Here is a 23,882-nt window from a genome sequence, read left to right on the forward strand (position 1 = left end):
AAGACTTTCTTAATAAAAGCAAGACTGTAGAACAAGACTATAGAGCATATGCTGATATTTCAGTTCACGTATTCTTGCTTCCTAGAAACACCTAGATAAAATTTACCTTTGGAAGTGATTTTGTGAAAGATTCTGAGTTAGAAAATATAGAAATGTTTGAAAGTATAGAGAGAGCAGTATACTCTCTAGCCAAGAATTTTGATGAAGATCCAGGAAATAGGGTGGACCTCTATAGCCTTCAAGTATATTTAAAGTCGTTTTGAGCACACAGTTCTTTGAGGAAGCAGAGGAGAAACATGGAAGAAGAACTTGTTGGAAAATGTATTCTAGCTAAAGGGTGATAATACTAAAAAGTGAGAAAGGAAGATATTGCTTATGAATCTGATATAAAGAAAAGGATATGAATTCACAGCACATTCTGAAGTGATGTCCGTTCTTTTCTAAGTTAGACATCTTGACTCAGTCCCATTGAAGTTGAATACAGGCTCAATTTTACTAAAATATACCATGTTGAGGGTGCCCTATTGTAGTATTTATGATATCATGCCCCTGTCCACAGGGTAGCCTTCAAGATGCTCAGCAAGGAGTAAGAACAAACTGAGAGGGTTGCCAGGGGGCACACCTAAAGAGAAAGCCTTGTAGAGAGTATAACCTACAAGTTCGTTCACAGGAGATAGACTAAAAGTAAACCAAAAGCTTGAAGCCACTGGCAGAGACCAAAGATTTAGAATGGAGGGTAAGAGCCCACTGAAATTCCCTGAGCCATGTGAGTATAGTTGACAGTGAATTTTAGAAAGTTTTGGGTGGTATACAGCGATATGTGAGTGAAAGAGCCACAGCCACTATAGATATTGTTGTGATATAAAAAGGTTCATCTAAAAATTAAATGACCAGTGTCTTTTGCAAATGAGGTTTCATGGTGAAAAGTGTAAACTGAGGTTGTAACAATAGCTAACATATTTGGTTGGTACTCTGTGCCAGGCTCTAACCTAAGAGTTCTATATCTGTAAATTCATTTACTCTTCATCAGGTGTACTGGAAGTAACCCCTGTTTACAGCTCAAGCACGGACAGGCCAGAGGTCATACAGAGATGGCAGAAAAGGTCCACATCCTGGCTTTGAAACCCATCCTTTGAAACATTTCAGTATATATGGAATGTAGAATCTCAAATCCATGACTATTATTCCAATGACTGTCAGTACTGAAATATGCCCGAGTCTCAAATTAATGACATTTCCCAATTACCTCTTGGTCCCTTTCTTTCTCCACACAATAGAAAAGTATGATTTTTAATTATTATTATCAAATTTCATCCCTAGTCTTATCATTAGATATCCTCCCTGGAATCTCATCTCTACTCCAACATATACTTGAAAATAGACACTTTTATGCACAGAGTAGGGTTACCAATACACTGAGGTAGTTCACTCTAATTACAAAGAATGATGAAGGTGGCTTCTGGGATCAATTGGATGGAAAACTCCAGAAAAGCAGGAACAACCTCACGTAAAAAGGTTATTTTAAGTCCCAGGCACTAGGGGTACCTACGTGGCTCAGTTCGTTAAGCCTCTGCCTTTGGCTCAGGTCATGATCTCAGGGTCCTGGGAGTGAGCCCCACATTGGGCTCCCTGCTAAGTAGGGAGTCTGCTTCTCCCCTCCTTCTGCCCCTCTCCCCACTGGCTGCGAGCTTCCTCTCTCTTGCTCTCGCCCTTAAGTAAATTAAAAAAAAAAAAATCATTAAACAAAAAAACAAAGTCCCAGACACTGATCTTACATTACTTATGAGAGGTGTTAACTTGAGCAGATCTTTAAACCCTTTGAGCTGAGATTTCTTAGAAAGTGCCACAATGATGCTAATACTTAAATTGTTTTTTAATTAGTCAACCAACAATTTTTGAGCATCTATGATGTCGAGGAGTACATTAAACAGATCACATCTGTGACTTCATTCTGCTTATGTTCTATTTGGGGAAGACAGAATATAAATGTGTAAGCAAATAATTTCAGAGAATGATTAAGTACTCTGGAAAAAAAAAACAAGAGCAATGTGATGAAGTGACTAATGGGAGAATCAGGGATGGCTTCTTAGTTAAGTGACATTTGGAGTGAAACAAATGAAGTAAAGGAGCCGGCTTCTTGTTGGGCAGGGAGAAGACTATGCAAGCAGGTGGAATAGCCAGGAAAAGGGTATTGAGGTTGGGATGAGCTTGACACACTCAAACTACAAATATAGGGTCCGTAATTCCAGATGAGGTGAATCGGAGGGAGATTGTGGGGAGGTGAGGTTGAAGAGAAAGCCAAGGGCCAGATCATATTGGGCCTTCTAGGATATGGTCAGGAGTTTGGGATCTCATTTGAGGCAATGGAAGTCATGGAGGATTTTAGTGAAGACTTAGGGTAATAAATGCTGTGAAGTCATGGTATTCATCAATGTGTTATACGACATAGGACATGGTAAATTTCTTAAGAGTTTAATACAACATGTCATTTGGAGTGAGTATAGGGTTGCACCAACCTTGCTTGAATGTTGGGTCCTCTGTGTAGCCTAAAAGGTCCTCAGCCATGCCTGTCTCTGCGGTTGAGTAGTATTGCTGCTGCTGATACTATCAAGTTTATTTTCTATAGTTTCCGTTGTGGCACTTCACAGAACTCATAGAATCTTAATACTGAAAAATATTTTAGGGATCAGCTAAGCCAGTGTCTTAATTTTACAAATGTGAGACCTGGAAGAAAAGAACCTTCCACCACTTTTCCGCATTATCCTATGCAGTTTCTCACTAGTATGCTTTGCAGTCATTGTAGGAATTTTGTTCTCTCGTTTATGATCTTTTTAGTCCTTTGGTACTTCTGTGCCTTCAGTGGTCCTGGGCATTTCCATACCCCCCAGGACAAGCATGCTGAATACTGATTTCTTTCAGGTATTTTGCAAACACAATTCCCGTGTTTAAATGGGATTACCAGAACAGTTGCTCCCTGAACAATTTACTTCCTTGTATTGCAACTGCTTCTGCTTCAGTTCAGCTTTCTTATGATTGGTAAAATTCCTAGTGCCTGCAGCCCAACCCTTCCTTCCCGGCTCTCCTCTGAGATATTGCTGCTCAGTGAAGGCTGAGCTCATTTTTGTAAAAGCCTGTGAGATTTACCAGCTTTTTGCTGGAAAAGTTTGTATTCACTTTGCTCTTCTTGTCTGAGCTATAAATTGTTGTAAATATCTGGCGTTTCTGGACCAGGTGGTAAGAAATAAAGCAATCTTTTCTCATCTGCCTGGTCTGGCTCCAGCGATTTGCAGATTCTGAATGAAATATTGTTTAGTGCATGTGTGTGTATGTTGACATTGCCTGAAAGGCTTTTTCCATTATCATTCTCTCTGCTTCTATCTCTGTATTGAGGGGAAATTGACATTGGCTCCAGCATAATGTCCTGCAAATGGGACTACTATTTAGAGACTGTTTCTTACGCGTCAAGCTGGACTCATTCTACCTGATAAACTTTTCTAAACCACTTGCTTCAGGCTTGATCCTCATGCTTGTCAAGTAGAGAGTATTGTTTAACTAACTGTGGTTCTGAACCCAACTTTTACAGAATTCTTGAAAATATAGAATAAAGACTTTGAGCATGATATGATATCTAGTTTCCTTAGCTTATTAGAAATAAGAGCTTACAGGAAATCTACAAGAAAATGAAATGACGTGGAATAGGGGAAACATGGGGGGGCATATATGAAACAAATTGGTTTAATTGGTTCTCCCTAAATTGTATTTCAATTTCCTTTTGCATCTTTTGTTTCAGAGCCCATAGGAGTTAGAAAAAGAAATATTCATTTAAATTAAATAGTTAATTAAGGATTAAAATGGTAATTTATCAGGTAATCTAAGTTTTTCTTATCCTGCAAAGCTATAAAAAAGGGCTTCTTCTCTAGAACCTTTTTTTTTTAAACTCTTAAGAAAATTTTATATGATTATTGGAATCTTTGGTACTTTCCATGGTTATTGGAATTTATTTATTTATTTTAGCCTCTCTAAACTGTGAGCTCCCAATGGGCCCATACATAAAGGGATCATAACTTTAGACACTCTCAAATGTGTGAGGTTCTGATTTAGTTGGTGCTCAATAAATGCTTCCTTATGAGAATAGAGAATATGAAATAAAACAAGCAAACAAACTTGCAGTTTCTTAAGAGTTTAATAAAGCAATTTTATTTATAGTAAAGCAATTTTGGGGGATAAAAAGGAATTTGATATGTAGATTGGGTGTTAATGGAATATATTGTTAAGGAAACATTTAATTACAAAAGAATGGAAAGAATTTGGACTCACTTAGGCCCAGCTGGGTTGGCCTCTCTCTGTTTAATATGTGGCGGGTATCAAGACATAATTAGAATTTGGAAGTATAATGTGCCAAGATCTGACACTTTTTCGGGACTTCTTTAGGAACAATTTTTATTTTGGAGTGAGACTGGATTCAGTGACTAATGAGGGTCCTTTTAATTTCTTAGTATCAATTATTTTACCAGCAAACTACCTCTGGTTTTAAAACACTGAATATAATTTTAGAATTCTGCTGGCTTAAAACTCACAGCATAGGTTGTTTTTAAATATCAGTTGCTCATTCTTTAAATACTATATTCTTCTGAAGTCAAGTCATGATCATCTGATATGACTTAATTTGTATTTACCTACCTTATTACACTAGATATGTAGTCATTTGAATGCTTGTCTTCTCTATTCTTTTGAGTATAAGATACTTACGATTAAAAAAAAAAGATACTTAAGGGATTTGGTCTTACTTAGGACCTGGTTGAGAGCATAGAACATGAAGTGAGAGCTGAATAGAGCTTCATAATTTCTGTATGGAAGTTACTTAATCTGTTTGTCACCTTGTTTTAACTTAGTCTTTTTGTATGCGTTAATGAGATATTATATAAAATATCTGTATTAAAGATGCACAATAAAGTATTTAAAAATCTCTTGTGCCTCACACTTGCTACATGCTTAGTTACAATTTGGCAAATGAGTTGAGCTGAATTTTTTCTAGTAAAATGTATGTTAGTATGCATAGTATTGATTTTCATTGTTAGAACAAGTATGCCTGACCTGAACTCATTTTTATAAAATCAAATATAACACCAAGTTATTAAACAGCTCAAGTGTTTTACTTGGGGAATTAAATTACTTGGGGAATTAAATTATCTACATCTTGCACACTCTGAAATGTTCTCACCAGATTAATTCAAAAGAAATCAAATTTTTTTGTTCAAAATCAACTCAGGAAACATGGTCAATATATTCCTTTCTTAGGTCACTTAATCTCAAGTCTCTTTTCAGATGATGAAGAGGAAGAAGGCATGGTGATATGTACTTTGAGTCCCCCCCCCAACTCTGGTCTAAGTTTCTTCCCCTGAGAACCTTCACCTGGAGCCTTGCTCTCCTATCCATCTCATCTGGTTTTTTGGAACATCTGTCTGGGTTTTATTTTTTTTATTTTTATTTTTTTTTTAAAGATTTTATTTGTTTATTTGATAGAGCGAGATCACACGTAGACAGAGAGGCAGGCAGAGAGAGAGAGAGGGAAGCAGGCTCCCTGCTGAGCAGAGAGCCCGATGCGGACCTCGATCCCAGGACCCTGAGATCATGACCCGAGCTGAAGGCAGCGGCTTAACCCACTGAGCCACCCAGGTGCCCCTGTCTGGGTTTTATATGACTCGAATTCTACTCCTATGTTCTCCTCTGAATTGCAGTATAACTTTAAACTTTATAACTCTAATGCTGTACTCTGTGATTCTATCTTCTTCCTCCTGAGAGTCTCAAATCCTTCAATTATTTATTCTCAGATTGATCCCAAAGAATTTTCATAAAATTTTTGATAAGTTTATCAAGTATATAATAAATAACCATTGAACACATACTAAGTGAAAGTCTTTCACTTTAGGATATAGTTGTGCTACTGAACACTGTAACTTGGAGGAAATTAAGAAGCACTATATAAACCACATGGATGTTTTGGGCATTTCTCCCAAATTTTAACCATTTCCTCTTAAGTTAGAGAAATACAATAGAGTGATATTTTCAACATTTCAATACATTCCAAAATCAGTGGGAGGGGAACTTTGGCATTTGTTCGTAAATTTTATCAGTACCAACAGACAAGTTGGATCCTTTGGAGCTCAGAAATATGTCTTAAGTTGGGACTAATTTAGCTAATTCATGGAAGAGAAATAATCATTGTAAATTGGAGAGCCCAGCTAACCTAGACTCTAATAAAGAATTTTGTGGTCCTCAGATCAAATCAATAGTTTATCATCACTGGCCTAACTGGCAAGAGCTGTTTCCTCTTCATTCATCTTCCAAAGCATTTTTTGGAAAAGCTGGGGGAGGGGCTATGACTGATGGTAAGAGTCTTGTTGCTTTTCCCCCTCCTGTTTTGAAAATATGTGTGACCCTGTTTTTAGAAAGAAGAGACATGGGATGAATTTTTTTTTCTCTTGTGTGAGTGTTTCTTTCTTTGTGTATTTGTGTGGCCACATGTGGCTTAATACAGAGATAGAGAGCTTTGTGTATTGACATTATAAGAGATAATTTTTGTGTGTTCTTGTGCATTTATAAACAAGACACTACCTCAAATGCTGGTATGTGTATGTTCTGTTATGTCCTCCCTACCAGCCAGGTAAGGTGGCTTGTTATATCCACTTTAAAGATAAGGAAACTGGGAGACTGATTAAATAGTTTGCCTGGGATAAACTATGTTAAGTGGGCTGAGTGACTCCAATGCCTATTCTCTGAACTTTAGTTGATTTTCTGGATCCTAATATTTGTTAGGCCTTTTTTTAGGTAGATAAAAGCTCTACCTGAATTCCATGTCTTTAGAAAGGTTAAGGTTTACCTTGTGTCAGTCATTGACCTGCTCACATGGTTTTGTTTAAACTTGACCCTCATGTCATTCTAAGAACAGCTATTGGATTAGAATCTCATTTTCCATAAAGGAATCTGAAGCAAAAAACGTAGCGCATTTCAGACATGGCCATAGTTTTATCTGTCATATATGGGCGACATCTATGAAGCTCTAGTTTCTTTCTTTTGCAAAGGAATTTACTGAAATAGGATCTGCTCATCATGGAGCTGCAGTGATAAACACAAAACCACCAGAAGCATTTGGCAAATGTCAATGGAACTCACTGCCTCTTCTAGGCTTAGAGAAACATAAAATCTTATTTAAGTAGAAAATTTTTATTCTGACTGCAAGGATTATGAGCCACACCATCAGTAGAACTAGGTAACCCACAAGAAGCTTCTCTGTTTTACCAAAATTCTTCATTTGTCTGATATTTAACAGCAAATTGCTGTATCTGGTTCAGGCTAAGATCAGAATTTATTATTGGAATCAATATGCCTAACACTTCTGAAATGGACATTCCATCTAAGTCCACTCTTGATAAATCTATCAAGAGTCTATTATTTAGTAAGACACTTCCACCATCAGTATCATCTAGGAATTTATGGAACCAATTACTTTTTGAGAGACTGTCACTCGCTTTTTATTGTGTGCCTTGCCGTAATGTTTGGGTGAGAGTAATTTGTAAGGCAACATAAATGTAGCAGTATGGGTACATTAGAGTTTTGGAATAAAGAGAGAAAACATGGTCCTAGACTAAGGACTATAAGAAAAAATTGAAAAGAAGCCAACCAGAAGATTAGGGGATAGAATATGGTATAGAATTATCTAGAAGATTATAAGGATATGAAAGTAGGGATCAAACAGAACATCTTTGGAAAAGCACTTAAAAAACACAAAGCCACAGAAATAAAATAACTGCCAAATAATAAGAAAGTAGGGGCTGCCTGGGTGGCTCAGTGGGTTAAGCCTTTGCCTTCAGCTCAGATCATGATCTCAGGGTCCTGGGATCAAGTCTCACATCAGGCTCTCTGCTAGGCGGGGAGCCTGCTTCCTCCTCTCTCTCTCTCTCTACTTGTGATCTCTCTTTGTCAAATAAATAAAATCTTTAAAAAAAAAAGAATAAGAAAGTAAATTAGTATATTTTAGACCTGACTGTGCATTAGCATCATTTGAGGGGCTTTAAAAAATACTAATTAATCTGAAGGGAAATATGAGCACATTCTTTGAAAGCTCCCAGGTGATTCAAATATTCATCTAGGGTCAAGAAGTGCTAAATTAAATAATGCTTTGAAGCTTATTTATAGGTCTCTTCCTTTGTGGAGATCAAAGATGTGCTCTATAAATAGAGACTTGTTTTGAATTTATCTTAGTTACATTTAAAAATCTTTGTTTTCTGTGGAAGACTGTAAGAATAAATCTAACTCAGAACGATAAGAACCCCCCCCATGGTTTGTATTTGGCTAATTTTTCACAACTTTTCATATTTTTATTAGGGTGCTCTAGTCTTTAAAATTCATGATGACCCTTACTTTCTCATGATAGCTTTGAAAGAGATTAAGGAAAAGTATCTCTATTATGTTAGAAAGAACTCTTAAAAGGCTGTAGCTCTGTTTCTTTGTTAATTTAAGTAGCAGCTGCCTTGCTTTTTATTTTCCTTTCTAAAGAAATCATCAGAAATACTCTCTACTATTTATGTGATATGAAAATATCTATTTAGTGTAGATAAAAAATACTTTTCTTCAATCATCTTCCCTCAGGAATTTTGTAATCTGCCACAAATACCAGGTTAAAGAAAAAAAAATTAACCTTAGAAAGTTTACTTTGGAATGTATCTCAGGTCAGAATGCCTTTAGCATGTTTCCATCATTCTTGGAAGCATGGGTGGGCAGCATTGGTCCTATTTTGTGTAGATAAAAAACACTCTTCTTCAATCATCTTGCCTCAGGAATTTTGCAGTCTGCCACAAATACCAGGTTAAAAAAAATTGACCTTAGGAAAGTTTACTTTGGAACATGTCTCAGGTCAGAATGCTTTTAACATCTTTCCATCATTCCCGGAGAGTGGGTGGGCAGCATTGGTCCTTGTCCTTTTCTTATCCACTACCTGAGCTTCTCCTCCTCCTTACATGGAATGCTCGACAGGGCCTCTCCTCACCTGCAGTGTCAGTTTCTGAGGAAATCATTATATTTCGTAAATGTCTTTCCTAGGACCATTGTTGTTAGGGAAAAATATTTGTGCCATTGAGTAACCTCCCTGCCCTGTTTAAAGGAAAAGGCAGATCTTGATGAGATGTTCCTGTAAATGTGATACCAATGTAATAGCGAAGGTCTCTGGTTTGTAAAAAACCAAAGGAATACTTTTCTTTTAGAGGAGCAGCAGGTAAAATTTAATACAAATTCAAAGAACGCAGTCAGTATAAGAGTTGCCGCTCGGCCAGTCTTGGTCACCCATTGCTTCTATAAAATAACCAGTGCAATGAGCCAAAATGAGGTTGACTCTCTGCAGAAGTCATGCAAGAACCAAATAAACAGAAGTGGTTGCCTTTGAGTTTCAGGCTGCTAAAGTATGATCTGGAAATGTATGAACCCGAGGAAACTGGGCAACTTTAAAAAGGCTTAGGACTTTTTTTGCAGCGTCAGTTAGAGTCTGACCCTTGGTTTCAGAAGATCCTATTTCCAGTACATCAGAGACATGTGGGCGGACTGAGTCATTCTTATTCCCTTCCAATGCACTCTCCCCCTCCAATCTCCCTGAATACCCATAAGCAATCTGCTACTTCTGCCTTGCAGAATGTAATAATTTATTGAGAATGTTTCTGAACAACAACTTGAAAATCCAGTTCAGCATATGACTGCATAGCAAATCAGAATTTGTTAATTTGCCTTAAGTTTGCACCGGTCCACCCTGCTTTCTTCTACCTTAAGCTGGACTATCAAATTTGGATAGAACAACTCCAATAATGTCGGGCCACTTTGAGGGTTCGATTCTGCTGTAGGATAACGACATGAATTATGAAACAGATCAAATGGTACTGGGAGCTCCTGTTTTATTGGGACTGTTGGTTTTCTTTTGTGAGTTTTCAGAAATGGGATATAATTCTGAGAGAGAATCTGAAAGTCTTTGCTTCTGCAAATATATAGCAGATGCAACCCAGAAAGCCACAGGCTCCTTTCAAAATACTTGTAGGATGCCCCTGGAGATTCTCTAGACTGATGAGGCCATGGTCAGGGGCCACACTTTGCTGTCACTGTTGAGCTGCCTTCTCTGCATCTAGAAGTTATGCACCTTGGGTAGTCCTTATGTCAATTAATTAGATATTAATAGCAGAACATATGTGGATCTCTCCCCTACTGTCTCTTGGCTTTAACCAAGCTGCTGAGGGTTGGGGGAGAGCTAAGCTGCTGGTATATGTATGTGTGAAGACTTGAGAGGGATGCAAGAGGGGAAGGACATCATACCTCCAACCCAGGGTTTGACTGCTTGTTTTCAGCAACTGTGGCTAGCTGAGCCAGACAAAGTACTCCTGACCCTGCCTCTCATCATTCTTGACCTTGAAACTCTCCCAGAAATAATGCATTGAAAAAGAGAGAAGGTAGTGTCCTAGAGGCCTGCCTCTAATGACCTCCTTGAGGGTAGAATTATAGGGAAAACCAGAAAGATCATTAGTACCTCATTTTCAGAGGTTGAGCTGAAGAGTCTAAAATGTGCCTCAGTACTTGATAGACAGTGACGTTTATACTCCATTCCGGGTTCTCTCTTTTACTTGAATGCCTAGTATGTAGTTCCTTAAATGCAGCTTTCTAGGCAGAGTTTTGAGGTGGGATAAAACCTACTGGGCCACTTCTCCCTTGTTCTTTTGGCAATCCCAATCCCACTGCTCTAGAATTCTAGTTAGTAGTTGGGAGCACTCACTGTTCACTGTTCACCGTTTATGCTTTACCTTGCTTCTTCCAACAAGTGATGAATGTCTAGGATGACGGCCTTTTGAAAAAAGAGCTACTCCGTCAAAATATTCATATATTCATTTGGCTACCCATGGAGACTGGGCCTTCACCCTTTCATCACAAACATACATGGGTTTTTGCAGTCTCTTTTCCCTGAATGAAACCTACCCTAGTCTGGTGTGGATGGTACAGGGCCCAGTTTAGGAAGACTGTGGTCTGTCTGGGTCTATGTCTGCATCACTTTCATGGGTTATTTGAGCAAATTAGCTTTGAGCTCAGTCTTCTAATTGGGTTGGACTAAATGATGTCTCAGGTCCCTTCCAGCTTGCCTACCTATGAATCAAAAGAGCTTTTTGAGTTACTTAGTGTATTCTCAATAGCTATTCACTTCTTCTGTAATATGGCAGATTTGCAGAAAGATCTAGTCCTATCTCTGTTCTTAAAGACCCGATCTCTTTATAAAATGCTAATGAACAGCCTTGTCATCACCCATGATCATTCCTGCCTTCATACAGAGAGATAGTTTTGTAAAGCATCATCACATGTATTATTCAAATAGCCAGCTCAGGATATTTTGTAGAAGAGAAAGTTAAACCTCAAAAAATTAGGATGCTCGTTCAAGACATTGAGGGTAGTAAATGGTTGAATTAGGGTTAGAACCCACTTTTTTTTCTCACTGGCATTCTGTAACTCTTTCCATCTCACTATAATAAAATAGTCCTGAAATAGTACAAGCCAGAATGCAGGAACATCATCCAAATGGTGTAAATTATGTTCTGTGTACATCTTCTATAAAGGAGGCAGTGAGTGGGTAGGGAAAGTTCACATTTTACTCTCTTAAAACACATGAGACAAGTTAATACTATTGCTATAGTGAAGATTTCTGTAGGTTACATCTCTTCTTAAAGTACCACAGGCACCAATACGATGTATGTTTTCATGAACTAGCCTTTATATTAGTGCTGATTTCTTCCGTATTCTGAGTTGGGCCGCAGCCCCCAGTCTCCCCACTCTTGGTCTCCTCCCTCTCTATAACAGTTCCTTCCTTTAGTGCTTGACATGAATTATTAGTAACCTCGATATAGCATGTTGATATCTGGAAAAGCCACAAATTGATTTCTTTTCCGCTACGTTGGGGTTATCTCTGTCAGAATCTTATCTGCCATGCTCTTCTTCATACTAGGAAATGAACCCCCGTAAGATATGGAATCCGATTGGCTAGATTACTTTTTAAGCCCCAGCAGAGACCAAGTGCAGGGATCTCTCTGAAATTGGCATGACTAAGATTAAAAGCTACTAGATGGCAAGGATCAATGAGCAATTTACAGCTTGATGGCTTTCCTTTAAGATTTGACTCCTAATATGATCTACCCTGTGTCTGTTTTGTAATTTTAATTGAATTAAATTTCAGCAAATGAAGGACAGTTGCATTTGAGGTCTGTAGAAGTGTTTAACACATTTGGAGCGGGAAAGGAGAGAAAAGAACAATACGTCCAATTAATTTCTTCCCTGTGAACCTACTGTTAGGAGAGCAAATTGTACTCAAAACTTCATTGTCCAGAAATGAAGCCTTTGTTTAAAGAATGAATGTAAATTCCAGAGCTTCAGCTTATTGAATTTAGTTCAATGGCTCGTGGCCAAAAATTTAATGAGGACTGAAATGACTGATATTTCCCCCCATTCAACTCTACCACTGGGACTGCAGTTGATGAGAGAAAGAGTTGTCTTAAGGTTCAAAACAGAGTTAATATATTCTGTCTATTTGCAACTTTCATCAAAATGAAGTCACCTTCATAACAATGACTTGTGGCAGGATTTTTGTCCTCATTTGCCATTTTTAGTTGGAATTTTGAGGGAAAATAAAGGAAAATAAATCACTCTGTCCTCTTTCTCCTTTTACCTTGCAGAGTCCGAGAGCCTTTCCAAACTTCAGAGTAACAAAGCTGAGAAAAAGGAGAGGAGATCTTTTCAGTAGTTTGCAAAGTTAAGTTGAGTGGTTTGCTTTGTGGATGCTAGAAGGGTAAATTTAGAACTCTTGGTCTCCCTGAATGTTTGGTGAATAATGAGAAGGCAAGGGGCCACATAGTTCTTTCTTAGATCTCTCTCTTTATCCTTCCTTGTAAATAATAGATTGTTTGCAATTTTTCAGCATCGTTACCATTTATTGAATTTGAGAAGATTAATGTATTACTCTGGTACACCTAGGGTCTCTGAAAGACAAATATATGACTCCACATTCTTCCCCTGGGGAATAGAGATGGCTACATAAAGAGAATTAGGTTATTATAACCATCATGTGAGTGTGTGCGTGTGTATGTGCTTGTGTGTGCGAGTCTGTGTGCATGTATGTGTTCATGGTTTCCAAGTACATTTTTACAAAGGCCATCACTTTTCTCAGGATGAAAAATGAATAGGACTGGGTGCCTGGCTGGATCAGTTTGAGGAGCGAGCAACTCTTGATCTTGGGGTCATGAGTTCAAGTCCCACATGGCATATAGGGGTTACTTAAAACGTAAACAGATAAGTAGGAGTAGCAGCAATCAGCATCAAACTCATGGATTTTTTTTTTTTTTTAAGCATAGGAAAAAGCAGAAAGCTGCCTTCCTTGCTTAGTGTCTATGGCATCTGAGTAGAATAAAACAGTGGGCATCAGATAAAAATAGGAGATAAGCCTGAACTAGACTGTTGTTTGGAATCTTCCAGCTTTTTGCCTAGAGATGTACTTTTCATGCTGAGCATACAACACTAATTCTAGGCAAATTAATACTAGCTTTTAATCTAAGTTGAAACTCTAGAGATGATGGCTCTATTATTCACATGTTGAATACCTGAACTTCAGGCACGGCTGCTTTAACAAACAACATAGTTCAGCTGAAATAGACTTTTACTGTATATTATCAGGCAGGTGAATTTAATGTGAAACTCATTTCCATAATTAGGGCTGTTGAGAGTGTCACCGTAATTATGGTTACTTTAAAAAAAGTTCCTTCCTAATTATCATCTGAGGGGTGTGCTCTCAATGGATTAATGATAGCATTACCCACTGCTGAGCCAGACTCAGGATTAAATAGACCAAACATCTGCTGCCTTGACATCTCCCCAATGCACTTTATGGTGGTATATTAGGTCAGGCCAATACTGATTTATCTTTAAAAGCTATGCTTGCCTCAATTGGGTAGAAAGTTTTTGTAAAAGTAGGCTTCAAGCTTGAATTAGAGAGAAAAGTCTTTCAATTTCCCACTTTTTTTTTTTTCTTTGCAAGCAGAAATAGAATTCTTGTGCAGGGCTCAAGGTGAATGCTAAATGTTAACCTCATGTGGATTTAACTTTAAACATTTTTTTTTCTGTAATATTTTAGGGTAAAACTAGCTGGGATGGAGAATAGATTTTAAACTTTTGACTTTGCATTGTGGAAAAATATGAAATGATCCAAGAAAAATATGAATTCTTTAGGGGAAGGGGATGGCCTCTTTGTCTTCAAATCTTAGACCGAGGACATGGGGAAGTGAGGTCAATTATCTCTATGCATACAGATACTGTGGGTCATGTTGATTAGGGCAGCATGTTTTTTAGGGGTGGGTCTGGGTTGGACAGCATCCTTAGAATAATTCTCTGTTAATAGACAAATCTATTTTAGTTAGGTAATAAAAGAAAAACTATAAAATACTCACTGTTGACTTTTAAATTACTTATTTTGTAAGTGATTATACTCTTTCCAAAGAGGCAAGCTCAGACTGGAAAGAGATGAACTTAATAAAGCTAGTCAGGACGCCTGAGTGTCTCAGTTGGTTGAGTGTCCACCTCTTGATTTCAGCTTGGGTCATGATCTCCGGGTTGTGAGATCAAGACCCATGTCTTGCTCTGTGTTGAGCGTGGAGCCTGTTTAAGATTCTGTATGCCTCTCCTTTACCCCTGCCTCCTCCCGACTTGAGAGTACTCTCTCTCTCTCTCTCCCCCCACCCAAAAAAAAAAAAGAAAGAAAAAAGAAAAGAAAGAAACTTGTCAATTGTCATGAGAGTGTCTACCTAAAATATATATTTTTTTCCAATATGAGTTTGTGTTAATATGACTGGCTGTAATATCCTATTGAGATAGGTTTTACAAAAGATGTTCCATTTTGTGGGAAGGTAATGAACTAGTGGACCCTTGTGGGGATTTATGTGTTAGAAAAGTCTTTGAGGTATTTCCAGTCCAACATATAAGGAGCCTAGAAATTGCCATTCCCTCCTAACAACAAATAAAAAGCTGAAAAAACTGAAAAATTACCTCTTCTTATATCCGTCAGAGAAGTGAGGTCACAGGGGAAACTGCTCATCCCCAAATTGGAGAGATAGGCAGATTGATAAAAAAATCACAACTTACTGGATCAGAAACCTATAAGCAACAACATTTGTGGGAATAAGTGCAGGCAGAAGTAGGAAAACCTAAACTGTAATTGATGAATTGCTGGGGGCTTAGTGTGGACAGTCTGAGAAATAAAAATTCTAGAGGAGGACCCCATGCTTTTGTGAGTTTTACATCCAGGAACTCTAACAGTTCCTTGGAGTGAATATTGGAGAGAAATCCCCTCAAGCTGCGAGCAGGGGGAGGGGAAAAATAACAATTTTGAAATTCTCCAGAGCATTCTGTTGTTCTTAATAAGGCCTGCCCTTAGGAGCAATTATTTTTCCACAGCCTAACCTACGTGGGTTTTATCTGAGTCTAACCTACTTGAGAGAAGTGAAATACCCAACTCCAGCCCATTCAGTCATTCTGTCCCATCTAAGGGAGGAGAAAAGACAATCACTGGTGAACTTTACAGAAACACAGATCACCAAAAGACTGAGACTTAGTCATAGGACAATAGAATACTTCCCCTCCTCCTATCCTTTACCTTCATGCCACTAAATGTCTATTCACTAGAGTTTCTTTTTTTTAAATTTTCCTTTAAAGATTTTATTCATTTGTCAGTGAGAGGGAAAGTGAGAGAGCTCACAGCTGGGGGAGGAGCAGGTGAGCTGAAGAGGCAGAGGGAGAAGAGGCTCCCTGCTGAGCATGGAGCCGGCTACAAGACTTGATCTGAGGACCCTCAGATCATGACCTGAGCTGAAGACTAATGCTTACCATCTGAGCCACCCAGGCATCCCATATTTACAAGAGGTTCTTTTACCTAGTACATCATGTCTAGATTTCAATAAAAATTACAAGGCATCCTAGAAGGCAAAACACTCAGTTTGAAGAGACTGAAGAAGCATCAGATTCAGAGTCATATATGGTAGGAATATTAGAATTATTGATCAAGGAATTTAAAATGACTGTGGTCTTTTTTAAAGCACCAACTGCTAATCAACTATTTTTTTATTTATATGGAATTAAGTTTGAAAGTATATAATAAGGCAAATATGTATTATAGTGGAGTTTATATTTTATTTTATTTTATTATTATTATTTTTAAAGATTTTATTTATTTATTTGACACAGAGAGATCACAAGTAGGCAGAGAGGCAGGCAGAGAGAGGAAGGGAAGCAGGCTCCCTGCTGAGCAGAGAGCCCGATGCGGGACTCGATCCCAGGACCCCGAGATCATGACCTGAGCCAAAGGCAGCGGCTTAACCCACTGAGCCACCCAGGCACCCAAGGAGTTTATATTTTAAATTGTACCTTAAATATACACATTTAAAAAAGAGAAGCCATTAAGTATTTTAAATAAACTAATACAGAGAACCTTACCTGTTCAAAAATAAATAAATAAAATGAATATGATTAATTTGCTAAAGGCTCTACTGGAGAAAGTAGACAGCATGCAAGAACAGATGGATAATGTAAGCAGAGAGATGGATATTTTAAGAAAAAATAAAAAAGAAATGCCAGAGATTAAAAACACTATGACAGAAATTATGAATGCCTTTGGTGTCTTATTTGTGATCTAGAGATAGCTGAGAAAAGAATCTCTGGGCTTGAATATATGACCATAGAAACTTCCAAAACTGAGAAGCAAAGAAAAAGACACACACACACACACACACACAAATGCACACACAGCAGAATAGCCAAAGATTTCGGGGCGGTTAAAGAAGATTGAACATATACATATGTGGAATAGCATAAGAAGAAAGAAAGAAAGAGAAGCAATATTTGAAGCAATAATGACAGAAAATTTCCACAAATTGGTGTCAAACTCCAAACCACAGATCCAGGAAGCTCAGAAAACACCAACAGGATAAGTGGCCAAAAAACCCCAAAAGCAAAATAGAAACAAAAAACACAACCCCTAGGCGTATTGTATTCAAACTTCATAAAGTCAAAGATAAAGAAAAAAAAAAAAATCTAAAGACAGAGGGAAAAAAACACTTTGCTTCTAGAGGAGCAAAGGTAAAAATAACATCTGACTTCTTCATAAACCAAGCAGGCAAAAAGAGAGTGCAGTGAAATAATTAAAGGATTGGGAGAAGAAAACCACCAAGCTAGAATCCTGTATCTTGTAAAGTTATCCTTCAAAAGTGAATGAAAAATAATGACTTTCTCAGACAAACAAAAATTGAATTTGTGGCAAGTAGATCTGCCTTGCAAAAAATATTAAATGAATTTCTTTAGAGAGAAGAAAAATGATTTAGGTCAGAAACTTTGATCTATTATAAAGAAAGGAAGAATAGTGGAGAATGAGTAAGTGAGGAAAATATCCCAGCCACTTGGGACCAGAGAATCTAACACATGTCTTAAAATTTCTCCTTTAAGCCTCTCCCATGATCTGGAACCGCAGCCCCTCCTCTTTTGGCTGTTCCAGACCATGTCCTTGGTGACTGTGCTTGGAAACCCACTCATCATTTTGTCAGTCCAGACTCCTACCTCATCTCTGTACACTTTCTAATGTGTCCTTGGCTGACATTGGTTTCACCTCCAACCCAATCCCGAAGATGATTGCAGACATCCAAACTCACCACAGAGCCATCTCGCATGCAGGCTCCCTGATGCAAATGTCTTTTAAGATTCTCTTTGGATGTTTGGACAATCTGCTTTTAACCACTTTGTGGCCATATAGCACCACGTGCACCATGTAGTCATCATGAATTCCCACCTTTGTGGTCCCGTAGGGGTTCTGGTGTCTTTTTTTCAATCTGCGTTTTGGGATCCCAGCAGCACAGTTGGATGGTATCACAATTTACATTCTGCAACGATGTAGAAATTCCTCATTTCCCTTGTGACCCTTCTTGCCTTCTTGACCTTGTCTCTTCTCGCATCTTCACCATCAACATATTGTTGTATTTATTGGTGCTGTAGTTAGTAGTGTTCTATTCTCTTACACCTTAAATAATTTCCTCCAGTATTGAGAATACCATCAGCAAGTGGGAAATACCATCAGCAAGTGGTTCTTAACTCTTTTTTTTTTTTAAAGAATTTTTTATTCATTTATTTGACAGAGAGAGATCACAAGCAGGCAGAGAGACAGGCAGAGAGAGAGGAGGAAGCAGGCTCCCTGCTGAGCAGAGAGCCCGATGCGGGGCTCGATCCCAGGACCCTGAGATCATGACCTGAGCCGAAGGCAGCGGCTTAACCCACTGAGCCACCCAGGCGCCCCGGTTCTTAACTCTTTTACCTTAAATAGTTTCCTCCAGTATTGAGAGTACCATCAGCAAGTGGGAAATATGGAGCCTTCTCCGTCTGAGGTTCTCCCCTGTCCGTTTGCTTATTTTATGGAACAGGCCTTGGAGCTGCCTTAGTTTGCCTGTCTCAGCTTCCCGCCAGGAAGGGTACAGTGGCCTTGGTGGTATGTACTATGAGTACTCCCATGCTGAGTCACTTCATCTATAGCCTGAGGAAAGGGGACATCAAGGGTGCCCTGTGAAAGCCCACCAGCAGAATCTCTTTACCTGTGCCATCCTTTTTAGGAGTATAAATTGGGAAAGACAGCAAAACCGAATGTCTAGAACCTGAAATCCTGCCTCTTTGTTAAGTAATTTTTGTAGCCCATGGCTTTGAGTCCTGTCAGTGTTTTATATCCAAATACTGCTCTTTTGGTATGTCTTTAGTAGATGGAGGCTGTATTCCGGGATCCTACCTATGTTGCGATCACTGCATGACTGAGTCCTATCACAGCTGTAGAGCCTTTTTTATTTCTTCTCTGTGACCCAGGCATTCTGGAAAAATGTGTAACTCCCCCCTTTTATACTTAAAATCCTCAAACTTTTCCAGAATTCATGTCTATTGCCCATATAGCTTTATGTATCTCCTGATCTGTTTATGCACATTTCATTAGATACCTGTAAACGGTTCTCAACTTTGGCTTCATACTGGCATCATCTAGGGAGTTTTAAAAATGTTGATATCTGTGTCTCACCACAGATTCTATTTAATTGGACTGAGCTGTAGCCTAAGTGCAAAGATGTTTAAGTTGCTCCTGTTGGTTTTAATGTGTAAGCAAGGTTGAAAACTACTGATGTATCACATATTTTGTTGAAAGAAAGACTCTTATGTTTGGATTCTTTACTGCCCATGAACAGATGCTGAAGTTCTTAGTGATCCAAGCTCACAAGTGAGAGACTATGAAAAAGCTCACCCTTAGCAGTAGGCAACGTATTTCCTGGTATTTCTTTAATATATTCTTTTTCCAGACTTTACACCTAGTCATCTGTCATCACTTTGTTCCAAACTCACCCTTCTATACATTACCCCTACAAAGAGTGTCTCTTTCCTTTCCCTAGTAACAAGGATCTTTAGGGCTTTACTTTGAAATCATGCTTCCCTGTCGCTTGTCTTTTTTTTTTTTTTATATATTTTATTTATTTGACAGAGAGAGAGAGAGAGAATGAGATCACAAGGAGACAGGCAGGCAGAGGGAGAGGGGGAAGCAGGCTCCTTGCTGAACAGAGAGCTCGATGCGGGGCTCCATCCCAAGACCCTGAGACTATGACCTGAGCCGAAGGCAAAGGGTTAACCCACTGAGCCACACAGCCCTCCCCCTCCCCCAAGTCACTTGTCTTGACAAATCTGTCTTTGGGCTCTTGTTGGCATCCACTAACATGAGTATCCATCTTTCCCTTAACAATGTTGCATATGGTTTCTGAGTCAGTATCTGGCACTCTCTGAAAACCTGTCCAGTAACTAGTTTAATTTCTTTAAGAGTTTTGTCATAAAGCTAACTCTTCCACCTTCACTGAATAGGAACTCTGATACTGGAGAAGAGAATATCTTTTACAGAAGTTAAAGCCATACCAACCAATGAGAAGAGAAACTTTCCATTAAAAAATTACTAAATTAACTAAATTAAGGGATTGTGATTCCCTGGTTATGAAGAAATGCATTGAGACATGTTGGGTCTGATCTGCTCTAGTTATATATAGGTTATATCTTCTTTTCTGAAAACCTAAATAATGGGCAAAATCCTTGGAACTTAGAATTTGCCAATGTAATTTTGATGGTTAATCTTATGTCAACTTGGTTGAACCACAGTGCTTGATATTTGATCAAACATTATCTTGGATGTTTCTTGAAGGTGTTGCTTGTTTGTTTTCATTTTGTTTTAGTGGTGGTGGTTTTTCTTTTTTTTTCCTCTTCTGAGATCAACATTTAAATCAGTGAGCTTTGAGTAAAGCAGACCACCTTCCATAACGTGGGTGGGCTTCATCCAGTCAACTGGAGATCTTCATAGAACAAAGACTGACCTCCCCTGAGCAAGAGGGAATTCTGCCAGCAGACTTTGGACTCAGTCTGCAACTCCTCCATGGGTTTCTAGCCTGCTAGCCTATTTTGGATTTATCATGCCTCCATAATTATATAAGCAAACTTCTTAAAATAAATCTTTCTCTAAAACCAAATAAATGAAAGTCTTTGCAGAAAACTGCACAAGAAAAAGTGAAAAACTATTAAAAACAGGGTCTTTGGAAGAAGAAGATTAATATCCCACTCTTTTTGGAGTTTGCAAATTCATCTCTATGAAATACAAAGAACAGCCCGTGTGAAACACAGCTAACCAGCTTTCACTGCCTCGTTGTGAATAAGTGCACACTGTCACATCCAACAATAGCAACAGCAGTAAACCAGGGTCACCTCTCTTGCTCTACCCCCATAAATAAATAAATAAACTAATAAATAAATAAAAGTCCATTTACAATAAATTACTGGCTTCCCGATGAAACCAACTTTCTTTGTGGCTTTTATAATATTGACAGGTCATTACCTTTACTGATTTGATGGTCATGTGAGGGAACAGTTCTATCATGAAAAGACTAACTCTTATAGGATTTGATAATATTGGGGCACCTGGGTGGCTCAGTGGGTTAAGCCTCTGCCTTCTGCTAAGGTCATGATCTCAGGTCTTGGGATCGAGCCCCGCATCAGGCTCTCTGCTCAGCAGGAAGCCTGCTCCTCCCCGCCCCCCACCGCATGCCTCTCTGCCTACTTGTGATCTCTGTCTGTCAAATAAATAAACAAAATCTTAAAAAAAAAAGATTTGATAATGTTATAAATTTTCCCCTTTAAATGTCTGTTTATTGATTTAAATATGGTCAGCTAGTTTTTCTAAAGCTCAAACTCCACTGTAAAATTTTTGCAAGTAACCTTATTTTCTTTTCTAAATGTTCTTCATCTGTGAGTGTTTTTTTCATGTTCATTACTGAACTTGATTTGTACTTATTTATGAAAAAGTTACCAGCCAGTATTATTTATGTTCAACTGATTAAAACAAAACAACTTATTTAAATTCGAACTCTCATGATGATACTGAAAGATGTTTCATTAGTTCATTGGCAGATTTGAAGATAAAGCCCTTCCTGTCCTCAGGAAAATGGAACTAGATCCTTTATTGCTAATGAATTGCTCTATAGGTATATTGACCATTGGAAGAACAAGAAAATAATAGAATAGAGATGAATAATATTAGAGAGGGAATACGGGGGAAATGGGCCTTATGGACAAGAGAGAAGAAGGCAAGACAAAGCGGGGGAGGGGGCAAAACCATTTTTACCTTTAGAAAAGAAGAAAGATGATTACTAGTGAGATACCCTGGTGGCCTTGGAGCTGATACAGGGAAGTTTGCTTGAGAAGTGTCTTAAGATTGAGTCCTCTGGAGGCAGAGCGCAGGAAGGGAGTTTTTATACAAATGATTTTAATGAGAGAATGCTCTCAGGAGAAATTTACAAGAAAGTGAGGGAAGCAGAATAGGGCAGGAGAAGATAGGCAGAGATGTGGGTTCAGATAAAGTATGGTCTCAGAAGGAAATGATGGCAATGAACTTTAGAGTTGATGGAAACTCTCTGATGGAAATGAACCTGGTAGAGATGAACTTGAGTTTACTGTGTCCAGCAACAGTGCATCAATCATTGTCTGTGAGGGTGTTGTGTTACTTCCCAGGGAGCTCTAAGAGAGGCAGGATTCAGGAGTGAGCCATTAGCCTCCAACACCCACATCCCAGATCCCTAGGAGAGGGGATTTTGTTGAGGCAGCAACAGAATCTATTATGGGAAGAGAGAAAGCCTTTTTGTGGCAGGGGGCGGTGGTGGGGGGTGTGTAGAGGGAGTCAAGTGGAAGGATTGGGAAAGATGGCAGTGAGGGACATCAGACAAATGCCTAAGACCATATGGAAGCTAGATCTTCACTTGCAGATCCCTCAGTCTTCATTTGATATACCTCTTATTCTCTGTACCCAAGACTTCTTTCAGCTGTTGCTCTCATAGTATCTGGTAAGACTGCATTCAGCTGTAGGACTTTGCTTGTTGGTGGGCCAGCAGGACAAATACCAGTCTGTCCCATAAGAATATGCTCAGTTCTCATTATATTGCCCAGTGCGGATACTCCTGTTGTTAATGTCTAAGAAAAATAGGATGTTGTACTTGTAACTGGGGGAGAAGGTCCCGAATTAAAACTTGGACACCCTTGACATTGGCAAGTGATTAACATCTCCCTTATATTATAGCTACACGCTCCTGAAAATACAAGGCCTCTGGTAAACTGAGTTGGAGAACATGGCTTGTGCTAAGGTCCCAGGAGTCCTCTTTTTCTCGTATTTACTTTAAAACCTAGAGCTTACACGCTGGGACCTATTACTTAGAATGTCAGATAGTTAAAATTAGGTTGACTAAGAGATGCCAATACATTTTGCCAACCAGCTTCAGGCTGCTAACAGCAGGCCTGCTCATTACTTCTCATAGATGGAATGGAAGGAGATGTCTACCTTCTGTACTAGGCTGTGTCGGGAGATGGGGCTTGGATGAAGTTATTTTCTTCTGGTGAGTCAGCACACGGACTAGAGCAGAGAGAGAGAGAGAGAGAGAGAGTTGCTCCCTACACTGGTCATGAGGTGATACAACAGAAGAAATTCAGTACAAAATAATACACTAATGGTAACTGGGTTTCTTTTTTTCTATGACCTAAGAAGTCAAGGTAACCTTGGAAATATAGCTCATTTTACTGATGGTTAGGAAATCTATTTTTCTCTTTCAAAATCTATTTTGTCCTCATGTGACTTTAAGGAAGTCACGAAACTCCTCCATGGCCCTGCTTCTTCATCATGTGATTATTCATTCTCATTTTCCTAAATGAGATATTTGGTGTGATTATTTAGTAGCCCAATCATTTTATAAATAATAAAATGATAAGTAAGTTTGGGGTGAACTCAGAACGGATCGTTCTGGTAGCCCTGGTTAGGGTGTTGTTGTCATGCAGGGCTGTTACTAGAAGCAAAGAGATGGAGACTGTGTTGTTATTCAGTTGGTCAGTCGTGTAAAATAATTTAATTCATTTAGTGGGGAAAGGAAAACAGTTGACTGACTTACTGTCATATAGATCAATATGTCTCAAAGTTCTTTAGCTTGTCTTTAAATTTTTAAAACTTTAATTTTAATTTAATTTAATTTAAATTTTTTTGCATCAAGCAAAATTTTTGGAAAGTATTTCAAAATGTATTTTGATATTTTTTGAATCTTACCTCTTGATGTTATAAACGAATACCCTGAGGAAGTTATATATTTGCCCCTGGTACCTGATAATAGGAATTATAAAACCATGAATTTCCAATTTACCTCTATCATTTGATTTTACCTCACAGAATTTTACTTTTAAAAAGATCATAAAGG

The 23,882-nt window shown here is 38.4% G+C and overlaps 1 long non-coding RNA gene across 5 annotated transcripts in view; it reads left to right on the top strand.

Moving 5' to 3' along the window:
* LOC125104717 (uncharacterized) overlaps nucleotides 1–23,882 on the top strand; it is a 282,875-nt gene that overhangs the window by 231,439 nt on the left and 27,554 nt on the right. For 4 of the 5 annotated variants that reach the window (XR_007128713.1, XR_007128714.1, XR_007128712.1 and 1 more), the window contains one exon: nucleotides 6,281–6,385. The exons of the other annotated variant lie outside the window; for it this stretch is intronic. This is a non-coding gene — a long non-coding RNA (uncharacterized LOC125104717). Of the gene's footprint in view, nucleotides 1–6,280; nucleotides 6,386–23,882 lie in introns of those variants that run through there. 5 annotated transcript variants of the gene reach the window in all.

The sequence above is a fragment of the Lutra lutra genome, chromosome 7 (genome assembly GCF_902655055.1).
Source record: "Lutra lutra chromosome 7, mLutLut1.2, whole genome shotgun sequence".
Classification (NCBI taxonomy): Eukaryota; Metazoa; Chordata; class Mammalia; order Carnivora; family Mustelidae; genus Lutra; species Lutra lutra.